Genomic DNA, 15,150 nt, shown 5'->3' on the forward strand with positions numbered 1-15,150 from the left:
GGAGGAAGAGGCGTCTGAGCCGAGCTCTGAGGAACAGATAGGATCCCAACGGGGAGGGGAGTGGGAAGTGAAGTAGTCAGAAGGGTTAAGAGAAAAATGGAGGGGACTTCCCTGGTGGCGCCGTGGTTGGGAGTCCGCCTGCCAATGCAGGGGACACAGGTTCGAGCCCTGGTCCCGGAGGGTCCCACGTGCCCCGGAGCAACTAAGCCAGTGGGCCACGACTACTGGCCCTACGCTCTGGAGCCCAGTGAGCCACACTACTGAGTCTGCGTGCCACAGCTACCGAAGCCCGCGCGCCTGGAGCCCGTGTTCCACAAGAGAGCCTGGCGGCAGTGAAGAGTGGCCCCCCTCGCTGCAGCTGGAGAGGACCCGTGGGCAGTAGCGAAGGCCCAAGGCAGCCAAAAAATAAATAAATAAATAAATAAAAATTTAAAATAAATAGAACAGGAAAACTGACATGAGACCCAGCAATTTCATTAAAAAAAAAAAAAGGAAAGAAAATGGAGAAGTAAATCCAGCATGGCCGAAGTGCAAGGATCTTGAAGGGGGGTGGTAAAGACTGGAGGGAATTTTGAAATCACAGTATGAGAGACCTTGAATAAATTAAGATTAATTCTCTAGGCACTAGTGAGCAATTGAAGGTTTTTGAGCAAATGGCAGGCGAGTACTTCTTCCTATTCTCTAAGAGAAGCAGCAAAGCATAGTGGTAAAATGCATGGGCTCTGGAGTTATACTGGCCCTGGTTCAAGGTCTATCTCTGTCACTTATGACCTGTGTGATGGGCAACTTGACTTATCTGTGCCTCCATTTCCCTATGTATTAAATGGGGATGATAATTATAGTCTAAAGGGCTGTTGGGAGGATTAAATGAGACAGTGTTTGCAAAACTCTTAGCACAGTGCCTGGCACATAGTAAGTGCCCCATAAGTATTAGTTATTATTACTTTGTGTCTCCCTGTCTTCTTCTCTGTTTCTTCCCTCTCTTTCTTCTGATCCTTTCCTCCCTCTCAATGAAAAAACAGAAACAAACAAAAAATCTTCCCAAATCCGTGGTTTCCCTGCCCCATGCCTAGGAATCACCCTCTCACAATGAATAAAGCGTTGAATTAAATCAGACTCTAGTAGAACCAAGTCCCCTTCAGAAACACACCTGTGCCTCTCCCAGGTGCCCAGGCTCAGCAGAGCCTAGCTTGGGGGAGGAGGTGTAGTTATCGAGGTCCTGAACTCATCTCTACTAGATTCCAGGCTCCTTGAAAGTCGAGACCACAGCTCATCCACCCTAACCTCGTCCCACTTCTAACAACGTGCCTGACGTTCAGTAGGTCCCTGCTCTAGACCAGTGGTTCTCCAGCATGCATCAGAATCCCCTCAAGGGTTCTTGTTAAAACAGATTGCTGAGCCCCACTGTTAGAGTTTCTGGTCATTAGGTCTTTGGTGGGGCCTGAGAATTTGCATTTCTAACACATTTCCAGGTGATGCTGATGTTAGTGATGTAGGTACCACACTTTGAGAACCACTGCTCTAGAATAGCTGTTGAATGGCTACCTCCAAGAAAATGAAAGTAGCTTCACCAGCCCTTTCCTATGCCCAGCTGGTCATGAGCATCCAAAATATGGATTCAAGGCCTAAAATCATGAAGAGTGAGACTCAGGAATTTTCTAAAAACTTCCCAAGTGATTCTGATGTGCAAACAGGTTTGAGTTCCACCAGCTTTGTATTACCACCCTGCACTCTCCCCCCGCTGACACTCCTGTATTCCCCTCCTCATTGTGTCCACCTCAGCTAACCCTGACCCAGCAAGGGCTACTGCCTGCCTGCACTTTACTCAGAGGACGCTCGCCTACTCATGTTCAAGGTGGCTGGAACTGTAGGGAGACAGGCTGCGAAGAGGAAAGTAGCTGGTTCTGAAAAAAGACCAGAGATTTATGTAAATTGTAACAAGTAGCACTTAGTACTAACTCTTAACCCTAAAAGTTAAGTCAAGAACCAGTGATCGGAGTCAGGCCTGGAATCAAATCTGGGCTCTCTCCCTCTCTGCTCAACTTCTGCGGTCTCCCGTGTTAAATGAAAATAACAGAACCTACTTCACAGGATCGATTTGAGGATTAAAAAGGAGATTATGGATGCAGAGTTCCCTTCCTCAGTTGTTGCTATTTATCCAGAATTTTCACACACATTTCATTAGATTCTCAACAGTCCTGTGAAGCAAGAAAGGCATTATTCCCACAGGAAGGGGAATGTTCAACTGCTTGTTCCCTCCCATATTACAGATGAGAAAGCTGAGTCTCAGAGAAGTTAAATGACTTGCCCGGAGTCTGTGCAGTTTGGGTAAATGGGGGAAGGGCTGGAAGCAGAGCGGGCTGCTCCTCTCCACTTACTCTCTGTTTGTTCCTTTGCCATCTCCTTCCCGTGGGCCCCTTTTACAGCTCCTCTAGGTGTGTTTTACCAGATCTGAACGGAAGGAAGTCGGTGGTGGGGGGGGTTCTCTCTGCACCTCTCGGGGATGGTCCTGCTCTCCCGCCCACCACCCAGCCCTCTGCCTGCAACCTCCTCCCTATTTCGGCCCCTATAGGACTGATACTGGCAGTCCCTGTGGCAAACATCTACCCTGAATTCAAATTCTGGTGCCACCCCCTCATGAACTGTGTGAATTTAAACAGATCTCTTCCCCTCTCCAGGCCTGTCTTCTCATCTGTGACATGAGGAGTGGTTTAAATCCATGGTTCCCAAATTTAGAGGCCTTGGAGTGATCACAGGAGATTTAGCCCCTGGCTCCATAAAGACTGTGAGTAACCCATCTGTGTGTAATTAACTGTCTGTGTGTAACTGTGTGATTGCTGGAGGATGAATAAAATACAAATGAGCTTTAATGATGAGATCCAGAGCTCAGTCATTATGTGTTTTCTCAATCAACAGATATCAAAAATACAACTACTGGAATTCCCTATCAGACCAGTGGTTAGGACTCAGCACTTTCACTGCCAAGGGCCTGGGTTCAATCCCTGGTCAGGGAACTAAGATCTTGCAAGCTGCATGGCACGGCCAAAAAAAAAACAAAAACAAAAAATGCAACTACTAACATGTCAGGGCCTTGGAAATGTTTTGGAGTGAAAAAGTTTGGTAATCCTTTGGAGGCCCTTGGAGCTGCCATGCTACAAAACTACAAAAAGAGAAGGGGCTTTCCGCCACCAGGGGGCGCTGCAGCCCCGTGCTATATGGAAACTGAGGGCCACGCGTGAGAGGGTGGTTCCAAACGGGGAGGGTATGGCCTTGGGTCTAGAGACCACAACTGAGACCTGTTACACGTAAGGCTCTGTAAGGGAGATGTACCTCCAGAGCTGGGGGAGGTAAGGGACCCAGAGGGGACTCAGCACAGTGCATACACCTAAGTCCCATCTGGTTGGACCTTGAGCTCCAGTTCCTGGCCTGGCACATAGAAAAATTCTCACATTTCACCTCAGCTATCTTCAGGCAAGGGAAGGGACTGAGGAAAGAAAAGGTACCAAACAAGCCACGGATGCCCATCCCGAGTGAGTGGTCTTGGCACAAACCTCAGGAGTGTGGGGAACAGGTGGAGATCCGTGGAGGCAGGGAATGCTTTCTGAAGGTGGAGTTGGGGACAATCAGAGAGGAGCAGGAAGGTCAGTTCAGGCAGAGATTCTGTCTAAGAAAGGAATCATTATGAGAAGACCTTTGCTGAGATGTGGGCCTGCCTCGCCTGGCAATAGGAAGCAGCAGCTCACAGCCGGAGGGGAGGACAGGAGAGGCCAGCACCCTCCTCTGCTGTCACCCTCTCGCCCACCCCACCCCAAACCTGCTGAACCCTGGGCAGAGTTCTGACCCAGCTCAGGCTCTCCAACCAGGAATTTTTCCCTGGCAAGGGCCGGAGAACCTTGAAGAGAGAAGTAGGTTCCCACACAATATACCCCAGAGGCTGAGGCCCTGTCACACTCATAAACTGTCAGGATCCAGAAAAGCTTCCAGCTCAGCCTGAAGGTGCACGCAGCCAAACAGGTGCTCACCTTGACAAACTCTACCCCGCCCTGGGACAGACAGACAGACAGACAGACACACACACACACACACACACACACACACACACACAAGCTCAGGCTTGATTTTAGCAGAACAAATGAAGGACCCAGAGCCAGAGCACTGCCTCACTCTCCCCACTTCTCCTCCCTGGCCGAGCTCCACTCACCTGCTGTTCCCTTCTCGTGGCCGCCAGTGGGCTCTGAGCAGCAGATTCCTTCCCACAGTCACTCAGCCCTACCTGACCCCTTTCCCCCTCCGCCTGGGTTCTGGACACCAGTCCTGACCCCCAGGCTGAGTGTCTCTCAAGCACTACTCCTCCTGCCCTCCCACACCTCTGGCCCTCCCAGGATGCTTTTTTTTTTTTTTTTTAATTTTATTTATTTATTTATTTATGGCTGTGTTGGGTCTTCATTTCTGTGTGAGGGCTTTCTCTAGTTGCGGCAAGTGGGGGCCACTCTTCATCGCGGTGCGCGGGCCTCTCACTATCGCAGCCTCTCTTATTGCGGAGCACAGGCTCCAGACGCGCAGGCTCAGCCATTGTGGCTCACGGGCCCAGTTGCTCCGCGGCATGTGGGATCTTCCCAGACCAGGGCTCAAACCCGTGTCTCCTGCATTGGCAGGCAGATTCTCAACCATTGCGCCACCAGTGAAGCCCAGCCAGGATGCCTTTTTGAGGTTGCCAAGCTTGAGTGCTCATCTAAGCAGGGAGGACCAGATGGAGAAGCAGCCAGAGGAGCACGGGAATTCACACTGGTGAGGCTTCTTGGGCAGCAGAGTGGACAGCAGGATGGACAGGGGGACTGCCCACTCTGGAGAGGGTGGGCATGCCCTGCCTTGCCCCATCTCAACAGGACCATCTCCCAAGCTTAGAATTTTGGCTTCAACACACACACACACACACACACACACACACACCAGGCCTGTCTGCTCTGCAGAAGTCTGTTTCCCTGGGGCTCTAGGCCCTGTTTCTTCATTGCCCACCAAGCCTTTCCCATCTGCTTTCCCAGAGGAACCCTCAGTTATGGGTCCCCCTCAGAGATCTCCAAATTTTCTAGTCTCTTTCAGCCTTCCGGAGATAAGGCATATCAAATCTGCGATCACTGCAGCTGCCCCATTACAACCCAGCCCCTACACTTCCCACCTCGGTGCCTCCCTCCTGCCTCATGAAGCCTTCAAGGCTGGGAGGGAGGTCAGAATGGAGCCCATGCTGGCAAAATGAGAAAAGATTAGAGCAATACATTTACTGTCAATGGCAATAAGGCTGCCTGAACAGGGGAGGAGGAATATTTGATTTCAGTCTCTCCGAGGTCTCGATGGAGGAACACTGGCAGCCTGCAGCCCCAGGCCTGATGGAATGGGGAGGGCTGGTCCCAGCCCCAGCCAAATGGGAACCCTGGTGCCCCAGGCCTCCTGTCTCCGTATCGACCCCATCCTCCACAGTCACCTGCTGGGTTCCAGTTCCCTCCTCTCCCCTCCCATCATTTCTTCCTTTCCACTGCCAAACTTGTTTCCCCGCAGCAGTTTTTCTACCGGTGCAGGGTGATGGAGCAGAAAGAACACTGCTCTAGGGGCTGGAAAGGAGGCCTGGGTTCTAACCCCCCTACTGCGTCCAAGCCGAGAGACTTCCTGCAAGTCACTGAGCATCTCTGAGTCTGGGAAGAGAGTGGGCTGGGGGACAACACGGCATTTGACATCCTGAGGTCACTCAGCCATCCATTGCTTCAGTGGTCTTGGGCAACATCACTTAACGTCTCTGAGCTCCCATTTATCTATAAAGTGGGGGTGAAGCAAATAACAAGACCTAACTATTTCCTAGGGCAGCCGTGATATGAAAGCTGTAAACAATTGTGAGGATTGCAATGTCTTGTTTACATGGAATTCGTGGTATGTTCCCTGGCTGAAGAATGGGACTGAGCTTCGACCAGAAGCTCCAGATGGTTCCTTCCGGCCCTAGGATCCTGGCTCTGTGCCCTGCCCTCTCCAGTGAGTGGAGGGTGTAACCTCTCTGGGAAGGCACATCAGGCGATTTCTTGGTCAAACGGGTCTGAGCTGAGGAGTCAACTGTCCTGGACCTGTCCTGAAAGACATTCTGGAGGGGAAGATTTTAGAAGCAGCTGGTCAATAGTATCTCTTTCCTAACTCCTCCTAGCCTTGTGTCCACATGTGAATGGCGCCCTCTGGAGTTGGGCAGTGTGGCATGTCTGCCTAGATGGGAGTGAGACAACTGCGGCCCAGCCTCCAGGTGACGGACAAGGTACGAGGCAGGGAGGCTAGGGGATGGACTTAACATTTATTTCTAGGCTGCCTGGAAACACATGCAGTGTTTTTTTTTGTTTTTTTGTTTTTAATTTTTTATTTATTATTTATTTATTATTTTTATTTTTGGCTGTGTTGGGTCTTCGTTTCTGTGCGAGGGCTTTCTCCAGTTGCGGCGAGTGGGGGCCGCTCTTCATCGCGGTGCGCGGGCCTCACTATCGCGGCCTCTCTTGTTGCGGAGCACAGGCTCCAGATGCGCAGGCTCAGCAGTTGTGGCTCACGGGCCCAGTTGCTCCGCGGCATGTGGGATCTTCCCAGACCAGGGCTCGAACCCGTGTCCCCTGCATTGGCAGGCAGATTCTCAACCATTGTGCCACCAGGGAAGCCCCCACATGCAGTGTTTTTCATCTGATATGTGGTCTACACAGTAGCCTGAGAGGCAGGTATAATTGACACGGAGGTTGAATAACTTGCCCATTGTTATCTGCTGGAAGGAACTGTGACTCAGGTCTGCTGGGTCCCATCACTCCACACTGCCTCCCGCTGGAGAAGAAGGCTCGAGGCTTCAGCCTCAGCCCTGGCTCGCCATGGCTGAGCTGGGAAACTGGGCAGATTTTTAAGAGAATGGCACTTCTTAACCAACTTAGCACAGAGAGTGCCTTGGAAAGTGTAGAGCCCTGCTCAAATGCGTTAGACCTCCATGTGCTTCTTTTCTGGTTCCAACCTCATTTCCCACCCCACCTCCTCTGCGTGGTCCTCCCCTCTGGCCAGATCTCCTCACTTCATTTTCCACCTGACACGTCAAGCTGATTCCTCTCTCCCCCACCCCCTCTACCCATCCAGATCTCACCAATCCTTTGAAGCCTAGATTAGGGGCTTCCTCCTCCTTGAAGCCTTTCCTACCACCAAAAGTGGCAATAAGCATAGACTTCCTCAACTTACTAGTCACTTTTTATGAATGTGTCCTGATTCCCCAAGAGAGTCCCCAACGGATTCTCCGAGGGCAGAGACTATGTGTCCTACCTCTTTGTAATCTTGGGGCTTACCTAGACTCTGGTACCTATTGGGTGTTAAAAAGACTTTTGTAGCTGAAGGTGATGATTGTGGTGATGGTGCTTATGACAGAATTCACATATGAGTTTCAAGTAGAGGTGGGGGGACTTCCCTGGTGGCGCAGTGGTTAAGAATGTGTCTGCCAATGCAGGGGACACAAGTTCGAGCCCTGGTCCGGGAAGATCCCGCATGCTGTGGAGCAACTAAGCCCGTGCACCAAAACTACTGAGTCTGCACTCCAGAGCCCTCGAGCCACAACTACTGAAGCCCACGCACCTAGAGCCTGTGCTCCACAACAAGAGAAGCCTCCGCAATGAGAAGCCCACACCACAATGAAGAGCAGACCCAGCTCGCCGCAACTAGAGAAAGTCCGCGTGCAGAAACGAAGACCCAATGCAGCCAAAAATAAATAAATAAATAAATAAATTTTAAAAAATAATAATAAAGTAGAGGTGGGGGTAATGGTGACAGTGGTGATGACTGTGATGGCAGTCATGGTGGTGAGTTTGAAATGTGGTGGTGTTGGTAGTGATGGTGGTGATATTGATGATTTGAAGATGGTGGTAGTGATGGTGTCAGTGGCTGTACTAATTATCTATCGCTGCATAGCAAATTACTCGCAAAACTTAACAGTTCAAAAAACACACATTTATTATCTCATAGTTTCTGTGGATCAGGAATCTGGGCATGGCTTAGCCGGGTACCTCTGGCTCCAAGTCTCTCACAATACCGCAACCAAGGTGTTAGCATGGGTTGCAATCTCATCTATAATCTCCACCAGCGGAGACTCTGCTTCCAAGCTCACTCATGATTGTTGGCAGGATTCAGTTCCTCTTGGGCTCTTGGATCTTGCCGGGTGTTGGCCTGAGGCCTCCCTCAGTTCCTTGCCATGTGGGCCTCTCCACAGGGCAGCTGGCTTTCCTCAGTGCAAGAGGGAAGCCACATCTTTTTGTAGCCTCATCTTGAAATAACCTTCCATCACCCCTGCTGAGTCCTATTCACTAGAAGTGAGTCATTAAATACAGCCCACACTCGAGGGGTTAGGATTACACAAGGGCGTGAACACTAGGAGGCAGGGGCCACTGGGAGTCACCTTAGAGGCTGCCTACCATGATGGCTACAGTGGTGATGATGATAGTGGAGGAGGAGAGTTGGAGAGTGATGATACCGATGATGGAGAACGCGATTGGATCAGGATGGTAAGGTATCTGAGAGTGAAAGTATTGGTGTCCAGTCCATATCAGAGTTGAAAAGTAGTTCCCCCAAACTAGATCTGAGCAGAGGGGTCCAGCTGACTAGAGCCAGTTATACAAGACCCCTCTCCTCCACCACACTGCAGTCCATTCCAGGTCCAGGTCCATGTCCATCCCCCTAGAGTCCTCCTTCCCCATTACTTTCTTTGCCAATCACCCCACCCTAGGCTGATGTTCTTCTTTAGGCAATTAATGAGCTAAGTAATTGCCAGATGGAGAGCAATAACAACTAGCAATCGAAGGGAGGAGGGAAAAGAGAGTGGTCAGAGGCCCAAGGGAGTCAGAGAGGTGCTGCCAGTTTGGGGACTGGGCTGTGGTTCTTTCAAGTTGGATAAAGCATCCACCCCATCCTGTACTGAATCCTCATGTCCTTGGTCTCCAGCTCCACATCCCCATAGGACGCAACCCACCACCAGCACCACTTTATCTTCTCTCTCTCAATCCTTCACATAGGCTTTAGGCTACAGCTTCCCTGAGCCCAGGGCAGTCCGTCCCCCTCCCTCCATCTCCTGCCTCTAATCTCTCCCTACTTCTGACTACCTGCTGTTTTTTAAAATCCCCCCAACATCACTCCTGTTCTTTAATAAGCGCAGAAGGAGCTCACCTTTTTTCTTTTTTTTTTTGGCCTCGCCACGTGGTGAGGCTTGAGGGATCTTAGTTCCCCGACCAGGGATCAAACCCGAGGCCCTGGCAGTGAGAGTGCAGAGTCCTAACCATTGGACCACCAGGGAATTCCCAGAGCTCACCTTTTCTGATGCTTCATAACCTTCAACGACCACCACCAAGCCCCCTAATCCAATGCCAATGCCAGGGTTTTCAGGTCTGACAAGGCAAAATAAAGCTTACTTCTCTGGAAAAGTCTCTTTAGGCAGCCAGGTGATATTGGGTGTCATGGGGCCAAGTCCTCCTCCAGTAGGATCACCAGGTTGAGTGACAGGGATAAAATATATTAGCTTGGGAGTCAGGAGACCGGGACTCTAATCCCAGCTTTGTCACTCACTAATCATGCCACTTGGGCTTTCTGGCCTCAGTGTCCTCAACTGTTTCATGGTGGTAGTTGAAGGTGAGGGGTGGATTAGGTGACCTCTGAAGACCCTGTCTGTTCTAAACTTTGATTCTGATTCCCATGAGAAGGGCGGAGGGTGAATGGAGGGTGACAGCTATGCTGGAAAACCTAGGGCCACATGGCTGAAAAATAGTTTCTATTTGCAGAGGCTCATCAAACCTGGTCACAGTGGAGAACCTTCATCCTGTGCATCCTGTAGGAACCCAAGGCAACCCCAACCTTCCTTTTCTGCATCTTCCCAGACTCCCCACCCCCAGGTGCACACCCTCTGCATCGCCAGCTTCCCCTCTGGTCCCTCTTCAGTACATCCAGGAAGTAGCCATCTGCCAATCCTTTCTATAACTCACCTCTTTTGTTTCCTTTCCCCCTCCAGACACACCTGTACTGTCCCCACCCTTATTCAGTCCTTTGCCTCTTCTCTCCTGGACCTCCGTAAAACACCTCCCACCCGCTTGGTCTATGTGACATCTCTCTCTTGGTTCTTCCCTTCGACCAATCTTTCTCAGTTCCCTTTGTCTTTCAGCCTCCTTTCATGCCTCCCTTCCTCCTGTTCACCCCTTAAACTTGTGTGAATTCCCTAAGGCTTTGTCCTTAGCCATCTCATAAGGGTACCACAATAACAAAAGCAAAAACAACTAGGATTTAATGGTGCTTATACTGTTCAAAAGGGCCCTCACATGTATTTTCATTTGATTCTCTGAGGTAAGCCACTCTCTCCCATTTAATAGAAGTCAGTTTTGCTTTCACAGAGTCTCTGAAAACTGTCCTTTCTTTTTTATTCTCTTTGCCACTGCCCTAATTCAAGCCCTTAATGCCTCTTCTTAGACCCTCGCTTCAGCACCTAGCTGACAATAGTGTAGGTCTTAGCAGCCGGTGAGAAGGAAAGGATGTAGTTCCAGTTAACCAACTGACCAAGGGCTTTAGACTTAACTGAACCAGACCAGGCCCCACTCAGAACACAGTGGGCTGTACTGTAAAGATAAGGCAGTCAGAACCAGAATCATTTTGGGGAAGAGATTAGGGTCACACACGAAAATTCAAAATCTATGGTTAGCCCAAGCGTAAAGAGGAAAGTTCCTGATGAAACAAGCAAAGGGCTGCATAATGAAGTCTAGGAGAATCTCCCTGGAAGCCCCACCTCGCCAGGACCTTTGTGCCGGGTCCCAAATCATCTCTAATCAACCCAATCTGTGGCCTCAGCCTGCTGGAGCAGGTAAACCTTGACTCTCTAGTTTAAGTCAGGAAAATCCTACCCCAGGAAGGAAAAAGAATAAGAATAAAGAAAATAATCTCAGAAATATTGAACAAAGAAATTTAAATGCATGATATTGTTTTCGTAATGGCTTTTTGGGGCAATTGTTGTAATACTCTTTTTTTGGTCTGCTTTTAAAGATGTCTAAAGCTTTTAGGAAAACCTGATTTATGAAAAGTTTGATTTCATTTGCAATCAAGGTTTAAATATTTGGGGAAATATAATTTGCCAAATTTATGAGTTTTTGATATATTGGTTGCATAAGTAGTAGGAGAATATTTAGGGGAATGTTAATAATTGAATAAAGATTAACAAACTGGACATCAAAGTAGAAAAAATAATGAGTATTCCTCTCCATGCCCCAAAGTGCCTAAGATATTAAAGAATTTATCATCTTAAACTTCCCATCTGTGATTTCTGCTGTCTTCAATCAATTCCATTCTATAGCAAACACCTCTGTGACTCCATTTCCTCATCTATAAAATGGGATGGTATTATTACCTACTAAGAGAGTGGTTGTGAGGATTTAATGAGAGAATTCCTTCCATAGCACCTAGAACAACACCCAGTACACAAACTCAGTAATGTTGGCTGTCTTTATCTTTCCCCAATACCACTTTGATCATGCCACCTCCTGCTCAAAAACTTTAGTTGCTCCCCAGTCACCCCAGACAAATGCAAGCTCCTCCACATGATGTCAGGAACCTCCATGTCCTTACCTCTCCCTGCTTTGCTATTCCCCCTCACCTAACAGACAGACAAAGTTATTATCTCTTTGCTTCACCCTGGTCCCTATCATCATTTCTTCCATACTGTTCCTATTCCTGAAATGCCATGCCTCCCTCCCATGCCATTACAGCCAATTCAGACTCCTACCCATCCTTCAAAACCCATCTCAAATGCTACATCTCTCAAGACATTTTCTTGGTCATCATCAACTCTCTCCCTGCTTGGAGCACTTTATTTATTGTTTCCTGGCAAACATCACATTCAGTGTCATGCATCAGAGTCAATTACCTATGTGTCTGGTCATCCCAGTTGGGCCATAAGCTCCTTGAAGGCAAGATTCACTTCTAGTTGATCTTGGGGAACACATGGCTGCCCTGCCCAGGTCCCGGTGTGTAGTAGGTGCTCAACTAACAGGTGGTGGATTCCTCTAGTTCTGGGTAGTTGTGCAGCTAAGCAGAAGCGGCAGGGACCGGCAGGCTCCCTAGACCAGTGTCCCCACCCTCACTGGCCTACGTGGACCTTGGGGGACAGGAAACGGAGGCAGCCAGCAGTCTTCGTGGGCCAGAGCCCACGGGGCAGATGGAAAGATGGCAGAGCCAGATTCCAGGAGCATGTGGAGCTGTGTCTGCTTAGTTCATCAGCATTTCCCCAGACATTCAGCCCCTCAGTCAGTCAACATTTTTTTTAGACTCCTCTGTGCCAGGCCCTGTGTGAGGAGTGGCAGACACCAAGACTGTTGCCACTTCCTGAAGCGGTACGCCCATGTGCCCGAGCTCCCGTGTGTACACATACATGTGCCCATGTGTGCACCGCACGCGGCCTGAGTCCTTGCTCCTGACCAACCCAGCGTCTGTGAGCCCAGGCTGAGGGCTGCTTTCCCCCTGTTTCCAAACAACCCCCCTTTCAGCGCCAGCGCCTACCTCCTCCCCTTGTTGGGGCTGCCGCTGATGATGAAATCTGGCTTGCAGCACCCTCTTCCCCCCCCTTCCTGCAGGCCTGGGAGAGGATTAAGCCGCTGGAGTCTGAAATCCGAAAGATCCCAGCTTCTGCTCCCCAGCACCTCCTCACGCCCCCTCCCCTCCCCGCCCATGCAAAACCAGAAAATTAATCTCCCCCTCTGCCTGTGATATGGCGGGCTGCATTACAAGCTGGGCGTCGAGATAAAGTGAGGAGCTGCGGGACGGCGGCCCAGTGCTGGGGCCCCGGGTGGGGCCGGCCTGGGAGATAAGGGCCTCCCAGCCCCATGAATTATTCACCGGCACTGCCTCCTCCGGCTCTCGCAGGCTGCCCCGGGCGCTGAGATTGCGCCTTCCAGAGACGCCTGGTTAAGGTGGGAGGAGGGTGGGGGCAAGAGGGGAGAGAGGAAGACTGCTGTCAGCTGGGGACAGCTCAGAGACACAAGCGCCCTGCAGGACCAACTGATGCAGAGAGAGGAAGGTGTCTCCAGCCTAGGGAACCCCCAGACCCAGCCATGACCCCCAGGAGTGCTCCTCATTTAGGCAACTCACTAAACACTACTGAGCAGCTGCAACGGCCAGGCTCAGGCCAGGTCCTGGCATCCCAGAGCTGAAGATGCAGTCCCTGCCCTCAAGGTGCCCAGGATCCAAAGCACCTACTGAGTGTGGGCAGAGCACAGTCCGCGGCCGGTTGCCTGGTCCACAATCCTTCCCCTTCCCCTCTTCTGGAGGTCAAAATAGCCGCTGCCCACTAGGGGGGAGCACCCTGCCTTGGGAAGATGGTGTCAGGGGAGGACAGAGGACAGACCTGCTCCCAGAGCAGCCAGAGCCCACAAAACAGAGAGTAGGCAGCTGGAGCAGGAGGGAACTGGAGATCAGGGTTAGGTAAAGGACTAACCAGGGAAGTTTCCTGGAAGAAGAAAACCCCAGGTCCTCTGTGGGTCTTTTGTTTCTCCTTTGTTCACTCTTCTCAAAGGCCCAGAATTTTAAAGCAGTGAGGGATCTTAGCAGTCTCTTCCTTATTTCCAATTCTCTATTTCTCCATCTCGTTACCTTTAGTCTCTGTCTTAATCTCTCTCCACCTCCTCCTCCCTCCCCACATCTGCCCTTTTAATCTCTGCCTTGGCCCCAGTTTCTCCCCCTCTTTCTTGCCCTCTGCCTTTCTCTGTCTCCTAATCTATGTTTTCTCTTTAATCATCCCTTCCTTCCGAAGCCATGACTCCCCAAATGACATGATGACACACAATTTGGGACGTGTGATGGGAGAAAGGTGGCCATCTGCCGGACCCCCAGGGAGGAAGGGAGGAAAAAGAAGTGTCCATCGTGGTCCTGGATGTGCAGACGAACTGCCAAGACCCTGAGAGAGCGGCAACAGTAGCAATATGGGGAGAGAGCCCCCAAAGGTGTACTAGTACAGGAAAGAGACTAGGCTACCCAGAGAACTGGGAGTGAGAGGTGCTGGGAGTGGGTGAGGATCAGAGGAGACCCCTTCCGGACTGCAGTGGTGGGACCCAGCGTAGCAGACAACCTTGAACCCACTGATTCCTGTAGTAGATATGGTGCCCAGTGAACAAGGCACTGTGTTCTGAGACCCATATTATGTTGGAAAGAGAGGGGTGATGTGGGGAGAGGGGGAAGGGGTGGAGAGTGAAGAGGGGCCAGAATGAGAGGAGAACATGGAGAGGAGAAAAGGGTGAGCCCTCAAAAGGTGGAGAAAGCAGTGATTTGGGTGGGGAAGGGAGGAAAAGCTAAGTGGGGCAGGGGAGAGATTAGCTAAAGGAATGGGGAAGAAGAGAGGACAGGATAGGATAGGCCAGGGGTGGGGGGGTAGGGTAAAGGCAAGGGTAGCAGAGAAATGAGGGAGGAGGTGAGATGACCATCTGGACCAGGGTGAGAAGATGAGGGTCAAGGGGCAAAGTGCAGTCCGGAGAGGTGGGGGAGAGGTGTGTTGATGGGTCTCATCAGCCTCAGGTCCACAGCCCCTTCCCACTGTCTGCTAATTAACTCCTTAACTGTCTCTGCATTTGCTGAGCTCACAGATGAAGCGGTTGCAGACAGATTGAGGTACGTGTGATTTCAAGCACGGGGAGCAGAGAAGAGCTGCCTAGGAGTCCCAAGAGGCCTTGCCCCCCCGTTGCCCTCCCCCTTCTCCCCCTGTCTCTGAGAGGCTGGAGGGTGCTTCTGCACCTAGAGCAGATGGGGCCATCTGCAAGGGAAGTGTCCATGGGGAATTTGCCCCATCAGCCTTTCAGGGATGAAAATAATACTTGCCACTATTGATGAAACACCTACTGTTTACCAGGCAGACATTTTTTCATCACTGTGGGCATTAACCAGATTTTATGGTTTGTGGAGAAAGGGAGGCTCAGACAGGTTAAGGAACTTGCTCAGGATCACACAGTGCTGGTGTGACAGAGGTGGGATTTGAATCCAGGTCAGCATGATGCCAAAGCCCTGGGTGGGACCTAGCCAGATGCCTCATGCAGTGGAGGGCAGGATATCTCCAGGCCTATTTCTCTCTCAGCCCCAGGAGAGAAAGGGTACTGAGGT

The 15,150-nt window shown here is 50.7% G+C and overlaps 1 protein-coding gene across 2 annotated transcripts in view; it reads left to right on the plus strand.

Moving 5' to 3' along the window:
• The first annotated feature begins 6,094 nt into the window (after positions 1 to 6,094).
• The window catches only part of ASIC1 (acid sensing ion channel subunit 1), a 34,187-nt gene continuing 25,131 nt past the window's right edge, over positions 6,095 to 15,150 (plus strand). For both annotated transcript variants that reach the window (XM_068560422.1, XM_068560421.1), the window contains exon 1: positions 6,095 to 6,289. The gene's annotated coding sequence lies outside the window, so the exon portion shown is untranslated. The remainder of the gene's footprint in view (positions 6,290 to 15,150) is intronic.

This window comes from Eschrichtius robustus, chromosome 13 (genome assembly GCF_028021215.1).
Source record: "Eschrichtius robustus isolate mEscRob2 chromosome 13, mEscRob2.pri, whole genome shotgun sequence".
Classification (NCBI taxonomy): Eukaryota; Metazoa; Chordata; class Mammalia; order Artiodactyla; family Eschrichtiidae; genus Eschrichtius; species Eschrichtius robustus.